Source organism: Triticum aestivum, chromosome 6D (genome assembly GCF_018294505.1).
Source record: "Triticum aestivum cultivar Chinese Spring chromosome 6D, IWGSC CS RefSeq v2.1, whole genome shotgun sequence".
NCBI classification, from domain to species: domain Eukaryota; kingdom Viridiplantae; phylum Streptophyta; class Magnoliopsida; order Poales; family Poaceae; genus Triticum; species Triticum aestivum.
The window spans coordinates 7624016-7633963 of record NC_057811.1 but is presented as its reverse complement, the minus strand read 5'-3'; positions in this window follow the sequence as shown (position 1 = coordinate 7633963).

The following is a 9948-nucleotide window of genomic DNA, read 5'->3' as shown; positions in this document are numbered from 1 at the left end:
TTGCGATGCGCGGTTACAGTTTTAGATTATTGTATTACTAGTCATCAACCCATGCATTTGCACTGGCTAGCACTTTTAATGTTGAATATGACAAATTAGAAATGTTGGACAATAATAAGAATATGTTATTATTGATTGTTATTATGTTACTACACAACATTGTTACAAATTCGAAAGTTGTTGCATGTATCATGTATTTGTGACATATAAATTTCTGAAAGGTATATGATCAAGCTCCCCTATTATAGCATATATGTTCATGTATACTCACTACCTACGAAGACACACTTCCTCCTTTCTGCCACGGAAGAATGGTAGAATTTGATCTTAAAACGCATTGCATAAGAAGTCCTCCCTCAGGGCCATTGGATTGCACCGAGTTTTGTATGATTTTTAAGAATATGTATGTGTAGACATCAACCGACAGACCATCACTTCATGATATGAGCCGCTCCATCCCAAGCGATTTATCTTTGTCGAGCAATGCTAACTCATTATTTAGCGAAGCAGATCGGCCTTCCCTTGCAGAAGAACGGCATATGCTCCCTTATCAGATCGCTTATTAGAAATAGTAAGCAAAATGAGTAGAAATATTGACTGGATTTAAAATTTAAGATAGAACTGAATGTTCTTTGATCACTTCAGCGGAGTCCTGAATCCATGTGTTTGGCATAACAGATTGAAGTGATTAGCACGTATACCTGCTCTCCCAGAGAAGTAGATCCGTCAGCTAGGTGTTAGTAGCTTACGGACGCGCGTGTATTGCATTTTCATCTCCTCACAACACCGATTGGCTCGGCTCCAAAGTAATCGAGTAAGGCTTCATTACCGGAAAACACTCGGTGTTGTTAAGGTTGGGCGCGCCTTTAGCTGGAGAGAGACGATGGATTTTTTCGAAGAGAGAGAGAGAGAGAGAGAGGATTCCATGCCACAAGATTGGTTCGGAAGTGGAAGAGACGATGGATAATGCATAGAGATCACTTCAGGTGGTTGATCTTTCTAATCAGAAGGCATAGATCGTGGAGTATGGTTGCCGATTGCTTCATGGAGAGAAGAGCCATGGAGCTTTAGACCCATGGAGCAAGGAATAGTTTTTTTATTTATTCTATTGATAGATTGATTTCAAGGTATGAGATTGCTAACCGGACTGGTATTTTGTTGATAGATTCAGATAAGCTTTTTTTACTTTTTTCTTTTTTTAACCAAGGAAAGAGATCGTCGAGTTCGAGATATGAGATTGCTAACCGGACCTATATTCTATTGACAGATTGAGATAAACTTTTTTCTTTTGTTTTTTCTGTTTTTTTAACAAAGGAATGAGATTGTGGTGTAGATTGCCATTTTTTCTAAGAAAGGTTTTTGGGCCTTCCGAGCAGGTTTTTTTGCTGATATTTTATGGTTAAATCTACACGTAATAATTTGGCGCCCCACAGAGATGAACGACTCGTAATTTCTAATTGATGTGGTAATTTCTAGGGAGTCTATAATTAGTATAGAATAGATAGATAGATAGATGTCATTATTAACTATATAAAAACACATAAAGTGTAACACTACAATTGAAATATATATACACATATACAAATATTTGAATATATATGTAATTTATGCATGCATTTTTACATTTTTATTAACATAACAAAATGTTACAATACTAGCTAGCTATCGACCATCGATCCAAATAGACAATTACCAATCGCTTCTATCTAGCTACTATAGCCAGTGCACAAAATCCATCGTACTCTCGTCATATAAGAAAAAAAGGGCATGCCATATAATAATCGATATGTAACAAGATATCATCTATTCTAATATAAAGAACAAAATAACATTGTTCTATTCATATGAATATGAGTGATTGCGAACACGTTCCTTCACCAAGCTAGTGTCCATCACAAATATGAATATAAATATGAACACACACGAAGCAACATAATTAAACAAAATATGAATATAAACACACACGAGCCACGTTCGTGTTCATAGTTTGTCCTTCACAAATATAAATATGAACACACACGAAGCAACACAATTCACACATTCTTGTATTCTCACTACCCCTATATATAACTAAACAAAATATCATCATATATAAACCGGTCAAACAACAAGAGATGGAACTATATATAAACACGAAGATCGAACAACATGTAAGATTTTAGATTGATCGACTGACCTTTCTTGTTCCGAGACAACGCGACGAAGACCGGCGAGGGATGAAGTCCGTGCTTCTTGCTGGGACAGCGGCGGTGGTGGCTGCGGATGCGGTGGGCAAAGTGGCAGAGGAGAGGGCCCTGACTTACATTCGTCGGTGGCAGGATTTCAAGCTCAAAGGGCTGGCCATTTCCATTTATAACCTGGTGTAAGCCGAGTGTTATTTCACGGCCACAAGGCTTACTGCGCAGGTCAAGCGTAACCGGTTTTAAGAAGAGAAATCGAGAATATTATCCGAGTGTCCGGAGAGCATACTATGCCGACGGCCGTCAAGTGCGCCGACGGACGACACATAGCAGCAGCCTTTGCCGGCGATTTTTTCTATGCCGAGTACGTTTTCAAGTGCCATACGGCTTACTCACAGATAAGAAGAGTATGAATCGGAAACCGAATGCCTTTTGTATGTCCTCACGGCTTACTCTGGTGTAAACAGTATGAATTGTTTGCCGTGTACATTTTGATACTCACTTGGCATACCTTTATGTAAATCGTGAGCCCGTGTTTTAACACTCGGTGCACGAGTGATTTTCCTGTAGTGATTTAAGATCCTCCTGATCTAAATCTTCGGTTTAGACTTTGACAGGTCAAAGTAGAATAATGTCCACTTGCCCGGGTATTATAACTCGTCAAAACTAAAACTTCATTAAGCCCAAGGCATTCAGATGATGATTTTCTAGTTTGTTACTCCTCCGTAGGTCTACTTCTGTAACATGCATGTGAGTGGCGCAAGTGGCATCTTCAGTAACATGAATTAAGTATGTATGTGTAAATACGGCAAAGGTGAGTTGTAAGATGCATCATGCATGCATATGCATTGCCACCGGTTAGCTTGCAAAACGATCTTACATTATGAAATGAAGGGAGTACGTGGCAGTATAGGAGGTTTGCTCTACAGTAGTGACATGACTAGTTGTTTCTTATTTTATTTTATTTTGCAAAAAGAGGTTAAGACCTTGGCCTCTGCATCGATCGATGCATACAACCATCTTTATTAATTATTCAACAAAGATCTGACAAGAATATACATCAAGCCACTCGAAGCCACCACTCACATTTACAAACTCGATAATGTGAAGTGCTCTCACTCCCCATTCAGAGTGGACACGGTCCGGGCCGGTCCGGTCCCGGTCCGAGCCGACGTTTGGACCGGCCGCCGGCGGTCCGGACCGGACCGAGCAGCATGACGGTCCTGATTTCAGGGACCGGACCGGCGACGACGAAGCCCGGGCCGGACCGAGCGGACCGGCCAACGACCACCGGCGGCGACTTGCACGGGTGCAGCGGCGAGGTGTACGACGTGCGCAGGTGCTGTGGCGAGGTGGGTGACATGCGCGAGCGCCTGTGTCGAGGTGGGCGACGTGCCGTGGGAAGTGCGTGGGCGCCGCGGTTCTTTGCCATGAACGTGCACATGTTTGTTGATTAGCAGTTTTTCCGTTGCATGCAAGTAATCTATGGTGTGCATGAGCCCATGATTTCTCGTGTGCGGGCCTTGCGTGATTAGCGGATCAAATGGGACGTGGAGTTAATCGTCAAACGGTAACGTGATTTTTGGATCAAGCCCTGTTTCTCTCGTACTTTCAGTTTTCTGTTTTACTGAACAAAAGGAGACGGCACCATGGGATCGCGCGTGACGTGATTATAGGAAGCTGACGGTATAAAATCTAGCACCTTCCAAAGCAACACTTTCCTGATTTGTTGGACGAGAAAATCATGGCCCAGCGTTTCTCCCACGATGCAAAAATCACGGCCGAGCGTTTCATGAGTGCGTGCGTGCGTGCTCTGCTGAGACTGTTGCCGTGATCGAGAACTCGCGAACGGCGGCAGTGCACGCACGGCATCGACGGCGAGCGGCGGAAAGAGGCTATGGGACACGGTGGTTCACCCAGGGGCTGCCGGTGGCCGCCACGATGACTGCGTTTCTCGGTCCGCTCGGTCGGCTCGGTTAAAGACCGGACCGGACATTTTCTCGGGCCTGATTTGGCAGACCGGACCGTCCAATTTATGTAGCGGGCCAGGACCGAGCGGGCCAAGACCGAGCGGGCCACGAGCGGGCCGAAAAGCCCTCTCGGTACGTCCACCCTGACTCCCCATATCTAAAACCGGTGACGTCGCCGATCCATCCACATAACGTATTGGAACCTACAACCGGTGCAGAAGCGTGCACCAAATGCACACGTTTTAGAGGCCGCATCATCATCAAACCGCTAACCCATCTTCAGGAAAGAGATATGCATCATCCTTGCCAGTCCGGCCCTCCGTCGACGCCACCATGATGCCCAACGGCACCACCTCCCTTCGCGCAAACTGCTGAGCACGTCGCGGTCGCCGTCGGTACAACACGGCACCATGCCGCAAAGTACCACCAGCTAACACAGCTTGAAGTCCCTGAAAGATTTGTCGTGCATAGCACCTGCCGAACACGCATGACAAAGTGTAGCACCTGTCGGCTAGGCATGACTTGAAGTCTCCATCAAAACTTCGTGCAGGACGAAGCCGCTCCACCTCCCGCCTCTGTCATCCAGCGCTGCTCCACAAACAATGCTCCCAAGAGAGAAACGACGCCGCAGTGACGCCGTTGTGACGCCATTGTCTGATCTGAAAGATGGATCCTAGGGTTTCCCCCAGAGCAGCACGAGTGGGTCGACAATAGTTACACGACGATGCCTTCATCAAGGTAATAACGCAAAATGCCGCCATCACCTGTCGTCGGCTCAGTTTTCACCGGCAACTATGTTTCCCCAACTCGCAGCCGGGACTACACGACGGATCTCGAGATCCGATCACCCAGCCTCAGGTCGACCACCTCAGACGGAGGAGATGATCACCACCACTGCAATCCGAATCCGAACTTGAGGTTAAGCGGCTGCAGCATGCCACCACCGCCACCTGCCGCCCGGCGATCCAATCTGCCAACCGCCACCGCGCCACATGAGAGCTCCACCACTACCTCAGCCACTGCCACCGGAAGGAGAGTAGTAACCTCCGCACGCGCCGCCGTGGCCCGTGCCGCCTGCCGGCCAGATCCGACCGCCGCCACGAGGCACGCCTCTGCTACCACGCAGCCCTTCACGCCGCAACACCCCCATGCAGCAGCTGCATCGGCGCACCGCGGCGCCCCCGCGCCCGTGCCGCACCCTGACCCGACGAGAGAGGCCCGCTCCACCCTGTCACGCGAGAAGAAGATCTAGCCCTGCCGCCGCCGCCGACGGTCGGGCTTCGCCCGGCCGCGCCCTCTGGTGGCGGCGAGGAAGGAGGGGGGGGAGGAGGGAGATTGGCGGCGTAGATCGGGAGGCCCTCCCTGGGCGCCTCGCTGGTGGCAGCGCGATAGAGGGTCGCGGGGATCAATCTGCCATTAATTTGGTCTTTCTTGTGGTAAATTAGCCTTTCTGTTTTTTTTATGTAAAATGACTTCGTACTGACTTTCTGTTTTTATTTTAAACCGCAACTTCCTTTATTTATGAGGGAAAAAATCTGTAACTTCTGAAAACAAGAGAACTACCTTATAGGATGCGCTGATGGGACAGAGAAAAAACCTCACAGGATTTTATTAAAACAGATGTAAGACAACGAGGTCCAAACATCTACTCCAGTTACAAGCAGCGTAATGCGTAAATCGACAACAATGACACAACCTCAACAAAGCATAGCCACGTATGCATGCGTACATACATACATACATGATAGATGCAGTCCTCGAGTTGTCTGACGATGAGTCGATCAGGCGGTGACACAGTTGGCCTGGCAGCCGGTGGTGCAGCCGGTGATGCACGTCTGGATGATGCCGCTGATGCGTTCGTCGCACTGCCGACGGGAAGGGCAGCACCTACTCTTGCACGCGGTTTCGTAGTCGATGCGGCTGCAAGAGCCGGCGCAGAAGCTGGAGCAGTAGGTATTCCCGGCCGAGGGGCTGCACGAGCTTGCGCAGGCGCTCAAGCACGGCGCGCGGCCGGAGGACTTGCAGCCCTCCACGCAGTTCGTCGGTGAGCCACAGGGGCCGTTGCAGAAATACCAGTTGCTCGACGACGCCACTCCCCTGATGGTGCTGTTGCACATCGAGCTGCAGTACGTGGGGCAGCCCTTGCACGCCATCTTCGCCGCCGCCGGCCCTGCTCCCATGCCCAACACCACAAACACCAGCACGCCCACTACAGCTGCGCTCCATGAAGCCATTATTACAAATTATTACAAGAGAAGAGGATGACAATGTATGTATGTATGCTGGTGCCCATATCGTAGAGCCAACCTTGCTATTTATAGAGTAGTCAGGCAGGCACCCCCTCCAGCTAACTACTTGAGTACACACACATGCATGGATCGTCCATCTAAACGGCGCCATGCATATGCAAGTTACAAGTCGTCGGGGCGTACCTCGTATTTCATATATCTTCAACTTGCATCATGCATGCATGGAAGTTTCCAAAGTTGACAAGGAGAGGGGTATCCAGATCATCACATTAGTTTGGCTTTATCGGGAAAAAAATCACATTACTTTGAACTAGCACAGTGACCCACACTAGCTAGCTAGTTTTAGCATATATATTGAGCCATTATAATTGCATGACTGAAATATATGGAGTAACTTATTTCAATACAACCGAATGTTTAAATAGTAGCAACACATTGTCATGAAAATGTTTGCCCATGTAAATCTAGGATTCTCCTACATGCAAATTTGTTACGGATCTATCTTGATCTCTTTGTACCGTTGACCGGTTGGTAGCTCCACTGACCAACTTAATGAACTCATCTAAGACTTTGTGAAGTGTAAGACATGACACAATTCTACATGCCCTATGGGCCAAATGGGAGAATCTAGATCGAATAGTGTCATCGCTGGAAGCGTGAATCAGGTCTCGGAAGAAAGAAAAAAATAGTTCAGCCGGAGACACTCCCGTGAGCAGCCCGAGCGCCACCCCTAGCGCTTCCATTCCCACCAATCCTCTGCCTTTTCCTCCTCACCGCCGCTGACGAGCGCAGCCAGGCAAAGCCCACGCGGCATGGTGCTGGCGCGTAGCGGGGCTTATCCTCCTTTTTGCTCTTCTATATGGTGACGTGGGGCTCCCAGGTGTGTGGGGGCGTGGCCCTAGATCTTGTGCACAGAGGCCCGACGGCTAAGTTCCCGACGGCATGGCACAGGTGGATAGCCGTGGTGGCATCGCTGCGGAGGCATGGCCGGCAGGAGGTGTGGCTTGCGTGGGGATCTTGGTCGGTGGTTGATCTAGTCGTGATTGCGACTCCCGGTCTTGACTGTGCACTGGCGGTAGTGGTCGATGGTGTTCGAAGGCAAGAAGGCTTGGGGGCGACTTGGTCGGCGGTGGCACGAGTCTAGCGGAGCGGGCTCCCCTCCTTTGCCTTCCGTTAGTGTTGTCGGTCGGAGGTCGGCTCCTCTCGAAACCGTGTTGAGCATGTGTGGGCTGCTGCCGAAGAGCTAGACTACTCCTAGGTTATGACCATCGTTGAGGGTGTGGATTAGTAGCTAGGTAGGCCAAAGATTCATTTATGCCCCTAGTGCCTGTGCAGCACCGGGGAGCTCAGACCTTGCCCAAGAGAGGCAAGGTGGGCGGTGATATCTAGATCGGACTAAGCCCGGGTGGGAACAAGCTTGGGGGTTGTCCATGTGTGGAGGAGGGACCTTCCCGCCCATATCTTCAGTGGTTGGTGACAGCAAGCATGGGGGTGTTGGGGCCATGGTTGCCGCAGTGGATGTCTGGCGGTGGCGTTGAGGTTAACGGAGGTGTGTGTTGGCCATGTGAGTAGTAGGATGCATGGTGGAAGGTGGTCCTGGTGAAGCTGTCGTACCGGTGGCGGCCTAGACCTTTCTAGATCTGTAGATACCGGCTCAACATGGTGTTCCATCACCATGGTGGATTTATGGCCTATTACTGCGCGTGGTAGGTGGGTGTGGAGGCAGGGAGGGCAAGCAAAAGCTTTGCGTCTCGTAGCCAATGGTGGCGATGGCTGTGGGTGTCGCATTCCTCTTGGCGTGTCGCCTTGGTCCTCTCCCTTCCCCTTGACACTCAGGGTGAAAACTTTTACTTTTCGCACCGGGCCTCAAATTCCTGGAGACGCACTGGAATCAAGATAGAATTAATCACAAGTATGTTGTACGCGGTGGGAATAGATTGCTTGCCGACAACTTGATGGAACAAATTGATTGTATGTAATGTTTGATTTGACCAACGCGAGCCAAGGTTTGATGAAACAGTTTGCTCAAGTAAATCGGATCCTCCTGGATTTACTTTAACTGGCTGCTAGCTTCGCTGACCAACCTAATGGATTCGTCTAAGACTTTGTCAAGTGTAAGACATAACACAATTCTATTTAACCTATGGGCGAAGACTTTGTCAACTTAATGCACTTGTGCAAGACTTTGTCAAGCCTCTAGAATCTAGATCGAATTAATTACTAAATATAGTACACGGCGAGAAAATATTGCTGGCTGACGGCCTGACATAACAACTTCATTCTCTCTCCCCCCCCCCCCCCCCCCCCCCCCTCGACTTGCATGTTACCAGCTACCTAGTTCTTTGAAGTGCACCTACTACATCTCCTCTCCATGTAATTAACTACAACATCATGCAATGAAAATGGGATCTACCCAAAAATATTCTAACAAATTCAACAAGTATGTGAAAAAAGGACCCGGTCAAGTGATGAAAATTCAATGGATCTCTCTCTCTCTCTCTCTCTCTCTCCGAACTGCATGTTACCAGCTACATCTTTCTTTGAAGTGCGGCCACTACATCTCCTCTCCATCTAATTAACTACAGCAGCATGCGATGAAAAGGATCTACCCAAAAATATTCTAACTAATTCAACATGTATGTGAAAAATTGACCCGTGATGAAAATTCAATGAGTTGCTAGTAAGTTACCCCTCTTCGAGTCAACTTTCGAAGCACGCATGCGTTCTAGTCTATAACTGCGTTTGGCAGCTATAATACGTTGTTGCTGGTGTGATTTCTACACTTTGGGAGTTTAAGATATATAGACATAGTTTGCACCACTTTACTTTTACATATCCAATTATAGATAGGTTGGTCTCTGAAGTATGAAAGTTACTCGGTAAAACAAAAATCTTAGGAGTGTTCGCTATCCGGCAAACGCTGCTAGAGTGTGCACTAGCCACCTTTGCCCCAGGTCAAACGCTCCTGGTACGTTTTATGTATTTGAGGAGTTCAATCATTAAATATTGGTTTTTATTTTGCCTTCCAACTTGTATGAACAGATAGGTTTAGTGTGTATTAAAGAATCAAAACACAACAACTTAATGTAACAAGAGTTTTCAAATATAAATATAAATTACATATATCTTTACAATTGCACATAATAACCTTAGTAGCGTCCTGGATCAGATAGAACGCTGTCAGTGTTGTAACTACCCATGATGTTCCTTACGCTCGAATGCAGCTAGTAGTTTATGGCTGGTACGCTAGCATGATGCACCACACTAGCAGCGTTCGATATCGTCGGACGCTGCTAGTACTCTTGCTTCTATGACGTTGATTCTTTTCGCCGAACGTTACTAGTAATTTGGAAAAATAGTTGCCACGATCGATTTTCATGACATGCTGTTACTAGCAAAATCCTATAAGGGGTTTCTATACTAGTGCTAGGAGACACACATGAATTACTATTGGTATTCCACGGTTGTTATTTGGATAAGGGGACACATAAATTCTTGAAATTAGTGAGTAAAGTTCATCATCTGCTAAATGACGGTGTTGGCATCCTT